The sequence below is a fragment of the Argentina anserina genome, chromosome 4 (assembly GCF_933775445.1).
Source record: "Argentina anserina chromosome 4, drPotAnse1.1, whole genome shotgun sequence".
NCBI lineage: Eukaryota > Viridiplantae > Streptophyta > Magnoliopsida > Rosales > Rosaceae > Argentina > Argentina anserina.
In genome coordinates, this window is record NC_065875.1 from 6,211,837 (window position 1) to 6,228,484 (window position 16,648).

General features: G+C 39.0%; 2 pseudogenes; both read right to left on the minus strand.

Annotated features, from left to right (window-relative positions):
* Positions 1 to 7,354: 7,354 nt before the first annotated feature.
* Positions 7,355 to 8,961, minus strand: LOC126792089 (pentatricopeptide repeat-containing protein At2g34400-like; annotated as a pseudogene).
* A 69-nt stretch (positions 8,962 to 9,030) lies between these two features.
* Positions 9,031 to 11,882, minus strand: LOC126792090 (probable pre-mRNA-splicing factor ATP-dependent RNA helicase DEAH5; annotated as a pseudogene).
* Positions 11,883 to 16,648: the final 4,766 nt, after the last annotated feature.

The following is a 16,648-nucleotide window of genomic DNA, read 5'->3' on the forward strand; positions in this document are numbered from 1 at the left end:
TTTATATATATATATATATATATATATATATATAACGCATGTTTGTTTTTTACTTTATTATGCCTTTGCAGCTGCGTTTGGAAAAGGTGACAACCTCTATTCTGAGAATGGTTTCATGCATGAGTCCATCACTACACATGTTTGTTCCCTCGATCGCCTGCATGCAAGTACGAGAATAGGGTACCAAATCTGCAAATTTGTTTTCATTATAGCAATAACATAGATATCATACATCTTCCACCATCTGATATATAAGCTGCTGCAAGCTAAGACAGTTAATGTCTGTTTTCAAAAACAATTTTCTTTCTCCACGATAATTAAATTACTAGTCAGTCTCCATTGGCTGTGTACTGTCCATAATAACACAGTAATTTTTATGATCGGGCCACACTAATGACAACATGATGTCCATCTTTATTTGGAAATGACAACATCAGCTTTAAGGAACAGAGAAAATGCATTGTCGATCAATAGAGCAGAGATAGTAACGAATACAAGTGCTGAGAAAAACTTATCTGCAGTGCCGGATCTAAAATTACAACATGGGGATGTTTGAATAGTGGGGAATCTCAACAATTTGATAGAGTTTAATTAACGAATGAGATAAAAGATTAGAAATGAGATTGTACTTGAGAAATCTGGAGATTTAACGAGAAAATTATTACAAAATTGGAAAAAAATAGTAGAAGTAGACTAGAGGAAGTGAAGAGTAGGAAAAAATCAACATAAGGACAGAGAGGCTTAGCTAAGTAAAAATCACCATAAATCAACCTATTTTTCTTAAAAGCCTTTGAGTTTGGGGATGCTGGAGTCTCTTCAAAAAAAGGGATAGATCCGCCCCTACTTATTTGTATGATGATTTCCACCCTGGTAATGGACTAATGGGATCTTCATAATCAGGGGCGGCCCGAAGGGTGTGCCAAACTGCCAACTATGCGGCCGCACAAGGTCTCTGATTTCCGAGGGCCTCCAATATTTTTTTTCTTTTTGGTATATACATTTACTAAACCTATATATATATATTAGTGCAATACATGCACATATAACTCTCCTTAGATCAATTGGCAATCCTTGGGCTCTTTTAACTCTCTTATGGTAAGGGGTTCGAACCCCACTATATTCCGCTAGGGTTGTCTCGATTTCGAACCTTACTATATTTTTTATTTGTTTGTATTTTAAGACATTATTTCTTTTCTTTCTAAAAAAAATGTATACACTGTTTCATTTTCTTTCTTTTTGTGATCAAATTTTTCCCTTTGTATCTCTCCTCTCTATTCTTCATTTTTATTATTTCCGTCAATTCTTTTTAAATAAAATTTTGAAATCATTATGTAATATATAGAGGCCGGTTTAGGAGTGGACGGTCCGTACGGATGCGTTAGCGATTCCGGCGAAGCGCAACGACGGCGCGGATGGTGCCAGCCATGCTCCCCCCTTTCGGCGCTATTGTTTGTGTCAGCCGGAGCTCTATTGCCAGCCCACGGTAGCCGGAATCTGCAAATTTGCAGAAATTTTAAGTTTATGGGAAATTTACAAATTTTGGCCGTTGTCGGCTGGCGATGGAGCTCCGACCAGAACAGACGTAAGAGCTGGGAGGTGGGGAGCATGGCCTGCACCATCAGCGCCATCGTTGCGCGTGGCCGGTCGTCGGAATGTTTGCGCGTCCGCTTGATCGGTTCGATTACTCGAGATCAATATTAACCTTGTAAGCATCGTTAGTAGTATAAAGCAAGAGGGTATCGTTCACAAACCGGGTATCCAACCAGGGTAAAGAATCACAAACATTTAACAACGAATTCATAAGAGTTTAAAAGATTTGAGATATATTTCGGATCAAACAGAAAATAAACCTAAACTAATATATACATGTGATCAACCAACCAACACATAAGCAATTATCAAACAAATAACATAAGAACAAAGGTAACGAAATCTACTCTCAATCATGTTCATGTCGTAAGTATCATAGTTCATCTTAAATTCGATCATGTATCAAGTTCCTACTTGGTTCCTAATACATGGATATTATCGAGCTTAACTACTTGTTTTGCTACGAAATCTAACATACCAATTCATCATACAATTACGTATCACAAAGAGAAATCAACATGTTTAAAACACCTATCCAATGTCGAACTTGAGATCATAATCGGTGGAGGAACAAAGGGGACAAACAATTAATCAACTACTTGTATCAAAATCGTTTTTAATTTTGAATGATTAACATATGCGATATCAACTATTTGTCTTAATCACACATGCAATATAAGAACACACCAAAAATTAATTAAGAACATAAATTGAAACTCATGGCATAAAACCTAAAATCATTGAATAAAAATAAAAAAAACCTTAATTCATCATGTCATTCGAAAGTTACAAATATCTCATAGACAAGAATAAAAATAACTTTAACAAAACCTAAACATAAATCATCCAAGAACAATAACATAAAAACCCGAAAACTAAACATGAAGATTATAGAGTTACACTTTATAATTCTCCTCCCAAGGTTTCTTACAGAGGTAGCACGAGCTCTTCAAGAGTATGGTATCCTAGGCTTCCAAGCTTTGGACAGAAAATATGGTGAAGAGTGGTGAATTTGGATTCTATGGTTCTTGGTGAATGAAAGTGTTTGGGCAGAGTTTTGGCAAGTCTTGTGAGTAAGGTTGATGATCATTTTATGTGAAAATGAAGTCCTATATATAGAGGAAGAAACCCAAGGGAGGTTGGCCACAAAGTCCACAAAGTTGAAACCAAATTGGTTGAGGTTTCCTAGATTCGGCAGATCTGACCTTTGTCCCTTGTTCTGACCATAACTTTCTCTAGAAAATAGATATTGAGATAATTCCAACTGGCATTTTCAACTAGACTTCCGTAGCTTTTCATCCATATATCATGAATTTTTTCAATAAGTTTGAGCTGTCTAGGGGAGCCCGTCAAAGTTGGATGATCTGCACTGCCAGAATTCTGATTTCTATCAGGATTGCATATCCTTTGCATTAATTGCATATCTTCTTCCTCCTTTAATGCTGATTTCTTTTGTACAAATTTCTTCCTTTGAATTAGGGAGGTAGCAAAAGTCTTAATTGTTGCAGCCATGTTTGATTTTTCTTACCTCTCCTCATTTAATTTGCTGCATGCTTTCTTTGACTTTCTTATCTCTTCTCATTAATTTGTTGTATGCCTTCTTTGACATTCTTTGGTTCAGAGATTTATGGAGATTCTGATACATATTTGTGCTCTATATGCAGGAGAAACAAGGTCCCAAGTTTCCCTCATAGCTCTTGGATCAAAAGCAAATCAATGACTGAGATAATTCCGCCGAGCTCACTGGACCTCCGAGTAATGATTCGGTCATATCTCCCTGTAGGAATATGATATTGATTTGATTCCAAATCCTACAGAAAATAGACTCACACAGCTTTCTATCCATATAAGGTACGTCTTCTAACTCGATCGGAGCTATCCAGGGGAGCCCGTCGAAGTTTGACTATGAATCTTGACAGCATTTTGATTCTTGCATGGATTGGGCTTTTAAGTGTATCTTCTTTTCTTTCCTTGTGGAACTAGGATTTCTTTCCTTCTCTAACATGGATTTGTATTTCCTAATATGAATAAGTACGTTAGAAACAAAGAAATATGAAATGATGAATCATACTCGAACAAGGATCATATTTCAACAAGGATTCTTAACACTTAACACGATTTCATCATCAATTCACTCATAATTGATATAAGCTCTACCTAGACACTTATTCATACAAAAGAAACTAAAACATACTAAATAAGAGGTGACAAAGAGTAAGAATATGGCATAAACGTATTAAGAACGTCACACTTTGTGCTCCTATCACCGCTCTCGATCCTCTCCATATATAATATATATATCTCAGTAAAAAAAAATTTCGCACAAGGCCTCTAAGTTCAACGGACCAGCCCTACTCATAATGATCATCTTGTGGTTGTGTTCCTAGTGGCTTAAAACCATCAACATTTGATAACTTAGTGGCAATTATACTGAAAATGAACACACATTTGATTGATTTGAACCAGCGGGTCAGGGATTCAGCGACCATGGATGCCTTGTGATAAGGCATTTAGATGCAAATAGTAAGTTGCAAAATCATGAGCATAGTCGCATAGATACTTGTGAGGAAAACAGAAACCGGTTCTTCTTCATAAGATTTGAAATGTCAACCTGATTGACTCCGTAAGTAATTAAAGGTCATGATTTCCTTTCTCTATTTTCATTTTTTTGATTGTTTTTGTTCCGATTAAAATTGTGTAACTAGATCCTTTGACTAACAAGCAGCTAACTTGTTGATATAAGGATAGTATTTCCATTTTTGTTTTAAAGATCGATGAAACTGCAACTTCTTTGAATAAGGTTATAAGAGCATCCGCAGCGGCGAGCAATTTTGCCGGCGTGCTCGAGCAGGAGGAGGGACCAGCCGGAGGAGCTCGAGCAGGAGAAGGGGAGGCTCGCACCGGCGAGCAGGAGGAGGCGAGCTGCTCGCCCAGTCAACCCAGCCGCGGTGCTCGTCCGATCGCTCGAGCAAATTTTGCTCCGGCGTTTGCTCGATCGCCTGGCGGAGCCCACCGCCCGTGGGTGACGTCAGGCACGGGCGAATTTTTTTTATGTTAGGCGCGTGCAACGCACGCGCCAAAAAAAAAAAGCGAGCCAATGAATGGCTGCCACGTGTCAAGCAGATTGGCCAACGGTCCAATTGATCTGGGCCTTCCATTTTGAATCAGAAATTTCGATCCAACGGTCAGAATTAATTGGCAACGGCTACTATTTGATCATAACGGAAATAAACCCAAAAAATTGTAAAAAAATCCCCAAAATTTCAAAATTCTCCCAAAAAATTGCCTATAAATACTACTTCAATTTGTTATGAACTCACACCAATTTGTGCACAACAAATTTCACATCTTCCTCCATCTCCTCTCTCTTTTCGTATCTCCTCTCTCTTTTCGTTTAGCATTTTTTCTAAAACAATGGGCACCCATTGGCTTCCTTCCGAAGATTTACAAATGTGCATTTCTTTTGTCCGTCATAGCATTGATGAATATGACGGTAACAAACAAAAGAGGGACAAATTGTGGGAGACAATTCATGGCGATTATATGCAAAATTGGGTGCTAGCACCGGGTGAGAAACCTCCGAAGGAGCCAAGGACCTGAATCGCGCTCGCTTCTCACTACAACAAGTTCAAGCTACTCTTGCAAAAATGGGGCGAATGTTTGGCGGCATCACGACAACGTATAGCTAGCGGCACTTCGCTAATGGACGAAGTAAGTACATTGTGTTATCATATATTATAATTTTTATTTGATTATATGAATTAAATTATGTAATTTATATCTAATTTGTTTAAATATATAGCATTGTTTACATATTTAATTATTTTAATATATCTAATTTTATTTACATTATTTATTTTATTTTATTTGTTTAAATATGTAGCATTGTTTACATTATTTGTTTTAATATATCTAATTGGTTACATTATTTGTTTTATCTAATTTATTTAAATTATGTAATTAAATAAATACCTAATATAAGTTTTTTACATCAGGAACGACAAGCTCAATCATGTTACTATAATGCCAAGAAGAAAAAGTTTACACACTTTGAATGTTGAGAAGTGGTTAAAGATCATCCATCTTTCGTTGCGGTGCTACCTACTACTCCATCTCCATATGCAAGTAGTTACCACGGTACTCCTTCCGCAACTGAATCATCTCCAACCATCAATTTGGATGACGACCAATTGAATGAGACACCTCAAAGCAACACGGCAACTCCATCGAGTCCACCTAGACCAATGGGAACCAAGGCGGCAAAGGAAGCTAGGCGCCAAAAGAAACATGGTAAGACTCCTATTGAGCAACGGGTGGAGGTTTTGCATACCATTGCAAGTGACCAAGCATCATGGCATACCAAGAGGCTAGCCCATAATTATTCGGTTTTTTACCAACTTATTCGGTTTTTTACCGCGACGTGAACCGCTTGGTCGTGTTGATTCATCATCGTGTTGTGCTTCCGCCATGACCACCTGATTCACAAATGATTGCTCCATATCGTCATCCTCTTCTTGTTGACGTTGTCTCCGCCTGAAAAAATTGTGAAAGCTGAAAGGATTCATCAGAGTGATGAACAAGGAAATGTTGCTAAGCGTTTAGATTGAAGGATGAGTTATAATGAGTGATATTAGACGTTTTTATAGCAAATTGGTCGAAAATCTTATCAGAAATTTGGTCCAATTATTTTGCTGACAGTGACACGTGTCAATTCTCTACTAGTCGAAAATCTTATCGGAAATCTGCTCCAATTATTTTAGCGACAATGACACGTGGTAGTGACACGTGTCAATTATCTATTAGTCGAAAATCTTATCGGAAATTTTGAATAATATCGAGTCGATAATGACACGTGGCACATTATTATTGGTTGTAAATATATCCGATAAAAAAATTAATTATTTCACAACAAGACAAAATTGAATTGCTCAAGCAAATTGTAAATGGGTGTGTGAAAAAATCGATTTGCTTGAGCAAAATATGAAATCGATTTGCTTGAAGCAAAATTTGCTTCTGGCCCTACCATTTGCTTGAGCAAATGCAATTTATGGGTGCGGATGCTCTAAGGATCGATCGTTTGAAACGACCAGTGTATGCATAATTTTCATGAAGCAACCACATCCCAAGGAGTATATATACGTCTACGTGCTAATTTAGCTCCTCTCATGATTTCTGGCACTTGGAACTTTGATTGTCCACCCAAGTTGGTTTCGATATAAATGTGATTTTATCATTCTCAATGGTTGTAAACTTGTGATTACAAAATCTCACACACGAGTTTCCAATCAGCCTAAGTTAGCAAAACGTCTGCGGCATGTCTTTGAAAAGAGGCAACTATCAGAACTGTGGTGAAAAATGTTGCTGCAATAACCCAATAAGTGGCAATAAATTCTATAATTACCCAAAGCTTTGTTGCCAGCTTAGTAGTGAGCATGCGCTGGCCGGACTGGACTAGACTTTTATGCTGATTCAGGTCATCAGGTGTGGTATGCATTTCGGCATGTTCAGGATCCCAGATACTAATTTCCATTCATCGACTCCCTGTCTAACCCACAACTCCAATTATCTTTATGCCCCACCTTGAAGTATAAGTGAAGCTATGTATTATATTGAGAGTGAATGCAGTGAAGAATCATAGAGTACATGGGGATACCAACCTGGGCTAACCCACATTATTTTTGCTTGAACACCAACCTGGGCTAAAATATAAGCACGTCGTTCGGTTGTCGGAATGAATAGCATTTTTTTTTCAATCATTGTTTCTCTACAGAGCATTAATGTTTGGTATGTAACCTTCATCCTTCAAAACCTCACATAATACTTGAAGTACTTAGAGAGATCTCCACTAGATTATCGCCAGCGTGAAACTCATGAAGTTGATTCCCAGTTTCAATCCAGCTGCAGCCTGGAGTCTTGCTGACACCCCTTTGTCTCATAAACGCTCTCATCCTTGCTGAGTCATCCCACAAATTTAAGCCTTTATAGATGTTTGATGAGATAAATAGTTTGAAGGCTCCAGTTCTAGAAGCAGCTGTACTACATCTGGTTTTTCTGGCATTCTCTTGATGAAATCCCAAGCTTCATGTACGTGTCCTGCACGTGGACAAAAGGTCAGCACTGCAGGAGTCATGCTCTACTACATCTGGTTTCGAAAGTAGAGCATGAAATCAAACAGTCGACGACGGTTGTCTACTAGTTCAATATGAACACAATGTAGAAAGTACTGCGACAAACGTGATGTCATTTGGCCGAGCAGCCCCAGCATCTACTGTCAAATGCTCAAAAAGGGAGAGTGCTTCATGGGCTCCCATGGAAAGCAAGTGCAGATATCATGGCGTTCCAAGAAACCTTATCTTTCTGGGGCATGTCATCAAACACTCCTGTGCATTGGCCAAGCTGCCACACTTAGCATACATATCAACTAATGCAGTAGCAACATAAATGTCATGTTGAAAGTCCCTTTCAGATGCATATTTGTCGATCCATATTCCCAAATCCAGGGCACCAACTGCGGCACGTACAGACAACATTCCAACAATGTGATCTTATCAGGGATAACATCTGCTTCTTCCATGCCATCAAAGAGCACCATTGCTTCATTTGACATTCCATTTTGAGCATACCTGTCCAACATATAAAATAATATATATTTACCACCCGACTCAGCCAACAGATACATTTGTAGAGAAAGACATACATTAATGCATTCCCATGAAAAAACCTTCATACATAAGACTTTCTATGAAATTCCAATGCTGATAGAAGTCTTTTAAGAAAATACATTTCTTTTGATTTGCCAAGCCAGGGTCTGAACTTCACGTACACACTCTCAGTCTCCCTAGGAATCCTTCAGTGACCTTTTTCCATTAGTATTTATAGTCTTTACCCCTATCAAAAACCTATCAGCTAACCTCTGACCTCTATGATATTATTACATTCACACGTTCAACTTTGAAGGCTTGCAGCAGGGGAATTCTTACATAGAAATCCTATCTACACTCAGAAAAAAAAATTACTTTAACAGTTCAAAGTCAGGAATGGAATGTTTGACAAGACATCATATCCAAATTCGTTCTCTTTAAAAAGTTTTCCTATCTGCAACTCTGCAAGAACCTAAAAATTATTTTCTCCTCACTGAGTAAATCAATTTCAAGTACTATTATGCTACCATATCAGATCTTAAAATCTCGATGAATATTAAGGTACTTGAATCCTAACCCCAACCGTATAACATCAAAAAAATGAGCAAAAGAGAGCATACAATGTAATCATAGGATTCCAAGTAACGCGATCCTTCTTCATACCATCAAACACCCTCCTGGCCGAACACAAGTCACCACACTTCCCATACACCCAATCAACGCAGACCCAAATAAGAAGAATTCAACTCCGACTTCTTCTCCACAACAGATTCGAAATAAGCTGTTTCAAAATTAGACTCTAACAGCAGCCATGTACTCTGAGAGCAAACTGAAACTTGTCAAAGCTCAAAGCCTCAATCCCAATATGAAGATGACACCAGTTGTTACCTGATTGTTACCTTCCTGCCAACTTGGATGAAGGAAAAAATATGCAATTTTAAGGACCTGAAGAAAAATCTATGTTTTTCTTTGAGGTCAATTAAAGCATATACTAAAACTCTTACCCAAAGACTTTATCACGGTGGTGCAAAGTTCAAACACTCAGAAATATAATCACTGTGTATGTTAGATTAATATTATTCAAACAGTGTTGGCTCAAGTCTTTCATAATCCTCCACTCGCAAACATAATAAAGCGATGGTGTCAGCCAGAACTATTCAAACAGTGTTTAGCCTCTACCATGGACCAACTATTAAATATGTTGCTGTAAATTAATGTTTTTACAAATTCCACGAGTCTTAACCAGCTCATACTTATGGAACCTAAAACAATCAAGTAGTTCATACTTATGGTGACAACAATGTGACCTTAAGTTTCTAAATACATATGATGTACTATGTAGCCACTCGATTCACAATGATCTATTACAGTTCAGTACCACATCTTGATTCTAAAACACAAAGTAAGCAAAAACACTCAGCAAAATTTAAGGAACAAGGGAGAATACCATGCTAGATTGACCTAATCATGATATGTACAAAGGATGCAAATTCACACTTTTAAAAACCAGTCAAGCAAACGTGAACCAAGAAAGAAAGAAAAAATATATATTATGCAATCATGCTAGAGGAATTAGAAGCACATACTTGTCCATGATGTATATAAGCTGTTTCCTGGCCCAGAATAGTTATTGGATTTCCAAGCCTCATACACTGCAAGTAAAGTCACATGGTCTCCCTCTGGCTGAAAAAACTTGGCTCTCTTTTGATCAGCTTGCTCTTGTTTCTCACTAGGCCTGCAAAATATATTGCCTGTCTGAATCATGGCAATGATGGTCAAAATCTCATCACTGCATCCAATATCCACACTGGCCAGTAGCATCTTAGATAGTGGTGGATCAATAAGAAAATCAGCCATTTTCCTACCCAGTTTGGTGAGAAGCCCCTCCTCATCAAGTGCTCCTAAACTGTATAGTTGTTCCATAGCAGAAATTACTGCTTGGGGTGAGGGAGGATCCATAAAATCAAACGACAGCAGATCATTGCTTTCATTGTAAGTGTGATTAACCCAAGATTTCTCCTCTGAATTTCTGGAACTGAATTAGGGGACAGCTCGTTGTGGTATGTGCTCTCAGTGTAGAGGCGGTAACATTTCCCAGGCCCAGTACGGCCAGCACATCCAGCCCTTTGCTTGGCTGATGCTTGTGATATTGGTGTTATGACCAGTGATTCCAGCCCCTGCTTTGGATTATAAACATTTTCCTTTGAAAATCCAGGATCAATTACATAAACTATCCCATTGATGGTTAGTGATGCCTCAGCAATACTAGTAGCGACAACTACTTTCCTCTTTCCAGGTAGGGCTGCCTCAAATATCCTCGACTGCATTTCAGTAGGAAGGGCACTATAAACTGGTAAGATAATTTACTCGGGCACATTTTTACCAAGACCTTTCATCCTCTCGAAAAGTGATTGACATGTGTAATCAATATCTTCCTGTCCTGTCAAGAAGAGAAGGATGTCCCCTTCTGGTTCTGTCAAGTGAATCTGTAGAACAGTAGTTAGAGATGCATCAAGATAATCACGTTCTGGCTGCTTGGTATAGACTATCTCTACAGGAAAGGTTCTACCCGGTATAGTGAAGATGTTACAGTCAAAGAAAAACCCTGAAAATTTATCAGCATCTACTGTAGCAGATGTGACAATCAAACGGAAGTCTGGTCTCCGCTTGATTAGATTCTTCAATAATCCGAAAAGAACATCTCTATGCATTGTCCTCTCATGAGCTTCATCAAGCATGACAACAGAGTACTGAGAAAGGTTCTCATCAATCAAAATCTCCCTAAGAAGCACACCATCAGTCATGTACCTGATGACAGTATCAGGGCCAGTGCAATCCTCAAAACGAATAGAATAGCCAACTTCCTCTCCCAAATGACAAACAAATTCTTCAGCAACTCTCTTGGCAACAGACATTGCGGCCACCCTACGTGGTTGTGTACACCTAATCTTACTCATTTTTGTGTAACCCGCTTCTGCAAGATATTGTGTTGCCTGGGTTGTCTTGCCCAAACCAGTCTCACCAATGACAACAAGAACTTGATTGTCATGCACTGCCTTAACCAATTCTTTCTTGAGCTTGTAGATGGGCAAGCTCTGTGTCTGTTCCTCAAGCGAGAGCTTTGATCTCGGCCCATAACTGACAGTCTCCCCAAAATCATCCCCCTCCATCCAGTCAGACATGTCATCGGCTGGCAAACCAACCCATTCATCCTCCTCTGCAAGGTGTCTCTCACCAATCTCTGGCATTGAATCTTCGCAAGGACGATTCAAATCCTCTGGGATTGAATCCAACATAGTTATTTGCTGCTCATCACGCACTTCTCTGCTCTCTTTATTAAGTGCAGATTGAAGCACAGCTACACAACCCTGAAGTGTGCTCTTCAACTCCTTATCCACCTCAAACTCCTCCACCCACTTCTACAACCCCAAATCCCCAAGGTCCCCACACGCCCCGAGCACACTCACTAAAGTTATCTCATTAGGCTCAATCCCAGCCTCCCTCATCTCCCCCAAACAACCCCACCGCCTCCTTCACCCACCCCGTCCTCCCATACCCAGCAATCATCGTGTTCCACGACACCAAATCTCTCTCAGGAATTTCATCGAACACCCTCCGTGCACTTCCCCCCTCCCCACACATGGAATACATCGTAATCATCGAATGACAAACATTGTAATCACTACCCAACCCGGCCTTTACGACCGAGCAGTTCCCGGTGCGACCGAGACGAATCACGGAGAGATTCCAGCACGAAATGAAGAGAAATGGGTAGGTGGATTCGTCAGGAGAATGACCAAGGAACTTCATATGGTAATAGAGGTGGAGAGCTTGTGGGTACATGTGCCAGGTGGTGGTGAGGCCCCGGAGCATGACGTTGAAAGCGTCGGAGTTGGGTTGGGGGATGTGGGAGAAGACAGAGGTGGCGTAAGGGAGGTGTTTGAGGTCGATGAGTTTGGGGAGGAAGAGAATGGGTTTGTGGATGGAGTTGATGAGCATTTTGGGTGTGGATTTGTTTGAGTTCTTTGATGGAGGTGCATTGTTTCAAGAGGTCGAGGAGTTTTCCCGAGAGGGATAGGAATTGGTTTGAGGTGGAAGAAGTGTCGGGGATTTGAAAAGCGATTTGGCGGGGTTTGAGCATTGCGTTTCGTTGTGTGTGCAAGTGTGTGTGAATGCTATGCTTTAAGTTGTCATGTGGTATTATATTTTGGTTAAGCATGATTTATGAGAGGAAACTCGAGATAAAAGCTGAGGAAGCTACCATAAGAGAATGAGTGAATAAGCAGTGACAACGATACTTCCAAATTTGCCATGAGAGAAAACCAATAGCAGTCATGGCTGCAGGCAGCTCGCGACTCACTCTTCCCTGTAGAAGAAGGGAAAGAAAGGCTGCCAAAGCAAACATCCAACCTATTTAGACTCTGAATATCAACTCTGGACCCTGATTGATGAAACCGCCAAGCTTGTTGTACCCAATCACACTCAAAGAAAAGATGCTCAGCAGATTCAGGTCGTTATAGCTCCACTTTAAAATACAAAGTTAAGTTACAATTTTCGCACACTTTTCAGTTAAATTTCTTCATCATAAACCATTCAATAATTAGATATGTTATTCACGATCATCTCTACAAAGTTTCATCTAATTTAGTAATCGTATATATATATATATATATATATACAGTTATATATTTATTTTATTTTTCTCAGATGCGGACGTCCACACAGTTTGCACCGTGCGGATTCGGCGACGCGCAACGACAATGTGAATGGTTCCGGCCGTACTTTCCCTTCTCAGCGCTCATGTATGTGCCGACTGGAGGTGCATCATTGGCCCATGGCGGCCGAAATCTCGAAATTTCTGCACGGTGCTAAGAAACATGAAATTTCGAGATACCGACCGTTGTGAGCCAGTGCTGCAGCTCCGACTGGCACAAACAGAAGCGTCGGGAGAGAGGAGTAGAACCAGAACCTTCCGCGATGACGGCGCACGCCACTGGTCGCCGAAGTTGCCGAATTTGCACCGTGCGAACGGTGTGGACATCCGCAATTGAGAAACCCTATATATATATATATATATATATATATATATATATATATATATATATATATATATCCTATGCAACCAACGACCTGAATCGGTTGAGCATCTTTTCTTTGAGTGTGATTAGGTACAACAAACTTGGCGCTTTCATCAATCAAGGTTCAGACTTGATCTTCATAGTCTAAATATATATAGTCTTTATGTGGAGTGAAGAATAACTTTAAAAATTGAAACAACCCAGTCCAAAACTAACATATTTACGCGTTAAAATCCAATTATAACAAGCAAACCAATATCTAATCTAAAATAATTGTAGCTGCACCCAAACCTTGGTTGGGCTGCCTACGTACCCTTTACAATGGATCAAGTCATTCGTAGTTCAACTTAGTAAGGTATAGCACCATTATGATCAAAGAGACAAGTCAAGAATCTTATTCTCGAGTAATTAAATAACCAACACATTTAGTAAAACCACTTAATTAATCCTTACTCCTTAGGTTGAAAACAGAATCAATCCAACGAATGGATTTTCATGATATACAATCCAAGAATGCGTATTTTCAATTAATCCTAACGGTTCTTAACTTCACTGATTCAATCTCACAATCTACTCCTGAATCCCCTACACTGAGAGGGTTATTTTACATTCCAAAACGAGGTCGAATTCAGGCGCCGCTGCTACCGGCGGCCTCCGATCAATACCAAATTTCATCAACACAATCTATTTATACTATTTTCTAAAAATACCTCATACCATTTTTTATTCGTAACTTTTTCATACGAACTCCGATTTGGGCATGTCGCGCGTCTACAAATTTGTATCGATGAGCCATACAACTTCTGTAAATGAAGTTTTCCCGTACACAACAAACAGTCAATATTTAGAGTCTCTACACTTAGTACGACTCCCGATAAAGGTAAACGTAAAATCGTAAGGGTAAAAGATTCGGGGTGTATCAATTATCCTCTCCTTATAAAAATTTCGCCCTCGAAATTTACATACCTGACAAAAAGGAAAAGGGGTATGGTTGCCTCTCCTACCTTTCGTCTCCCTAATTTAAATGATGATCTCCCAGGTCATACCCGCATCAGAGGGTGGTCCCACCACGCATCGATCCAATAACACACACATCTCGGAATACGACTATTGTTCTTTATATAATTCGGAATGAGTACCTCTTAATAAAAGAGTTTGACTCGAAATATCCTCTACTTAAATATTGAATATTTCTAAAAATTGGGGTTACCCCACAAATGACAACCAAGCACCTCTACGACTCTTGCGATATCCTATCACGACTGTTGCATACCTACTACCCTGATATACTATAAATCATTCAATCTCAACTCAAAGGATTGCCAAGGCCACAAGAGATCCATTCTCTAAAAGTGACACCAAAGGATAAACAAAATCAATTGATCAATTCCTTAAACGATATTATGTTCCATACTTAAGCAATGCCAACAGTCCACACAGTTCATTTCTATGTTCTCATTACGGTGGTAGTGACGCAACTAGTGGCCAACTGAAATATGGTCACAACCAAAATTTCGACCAAATTACCGAATTAAGAATATGAGGGAAGGGGTAATGAGTCTTTATTATTAATACACCGAGAATAGTCCCCAACTGTCCACACCAAGAAATTTATTTAGATAAATAAAGACTCGTCGGAAATATCACACTCTACCTTGAGCTTTTTCAAAGTGACAAGATAGCAGGGAAATTGCCCTCAACATCTCGTCTCACGAGGAATCACTAAAAATATAAAATTAACCAAATAATCTAATTTTCAATATCCTTTAGCCCCCAACCGAAAAGGACACGAGTCCATGAAGATCATGACCTCCCGGGTCAAAACCGAATCAGCAAATGGTCCCACCACCCTACGATCCAATAGCAATGGCTCACACAATACAAGTATTGCAATACGTATCGAAATACGTACTGCTCTTATTATTCCACACAATCGAAAAGTTATAATTCGAACTACCTCTCGAGTCAATGCAAAAACATTTCTTCCTAAGAGTTCTCAACTCATAATTCATCTATAATTAATCGATTGTGTTAAATCGATCTGTTACTATGAAGCATAACATTCAACCAATAGGACCACTGTCAAATGGAGATTACCAAAATAACCTAACACCTAGGGTGACTCGTGCAGGGACCACTATCAAATGAGGCATATCGAAATTTTGGCATAGTCTCACATGAAAGTAGCTAACCTTACCTGCACAAAACGACACTTCTAATAATCACAAAACCACCTCAACACCTGGAGCCATCTACTCCTCCAGTCAAAATGTCCTCCACGATATTTAAAACAAATTCAGGCATCAACAGTAATAAATCACAACCTATAAAATTCATAAAGATGTCTATTACGCTATTAGATGTGAGGACACATAACATCGATTGACCCCTGGAGCTTTCCGCTCCTCTTAGACCACAACCACCAAACCCACTTTAAGACAACAAAGGTCATTAATTAACGAGAATCTCGTTCCTGAAGTAATTACTAAAATGTCGAAACTAACTTATTAATTTCTGAGATTTCCAATCTCGGATAAATATCCGATAAAATATAGAAAATAAACTAACCCTGCCAGTCTCCGAAAAGTAATAATCATACAATAGAAACAAACTAACCATGCTAGTCAAAATAATAACTCAATAACAGAAACTGGACTAGCCCCGCTAGTCAAAAAGATATCTCAAGTCATAAATGCAAACTAGCCCCGCTAGTCCAAATAATACTATCAGGTCGTATAATGTGGACTAGCCCACTAGTCAAAATAATACTTTCAGATCATAAACTATAAACTAGCCCCGCTAGTTAAATAATACTTTTACACAATTAAGGATCATTATAGAACTTTGACTAGCCCCGCTAGTCTACATAAATAATTAAGAATAACTAAAAGCCGACTAGCCCTGCTAGTCGAAACAATTGTAGCAAATAACAAAAAATGGACTAGCCCCGCTAGTCAAATAGGATAATCAATAAAAATGGGCTAGCTTTGTTAGCCTGAATTAAATATATAAGAAACACCGTACAATATGTCCCCCGGACAAAATATATATACATATATAAATATCAAGTTCTCAATACTATCACGTCACGTTCACGGAGAGGGTATTGAATCATCATATCATTGCCGGCTAAGTAACATCTCCTCCCATGCGGCATCACCTCCCAAGCGGGAAAATGATATAGTATACTAACATAGTCATCTCAAAGTGTATGGTCTCGACAACAATGAGTGAACTAGCCCCGCTACTCACAATGTAATAAATGAGGATAATCGTAAAAATAGATATCATTCTTATCCGTTGATCATGCCCCCTTTTTATGTTGCTAAAAGAGAGGAT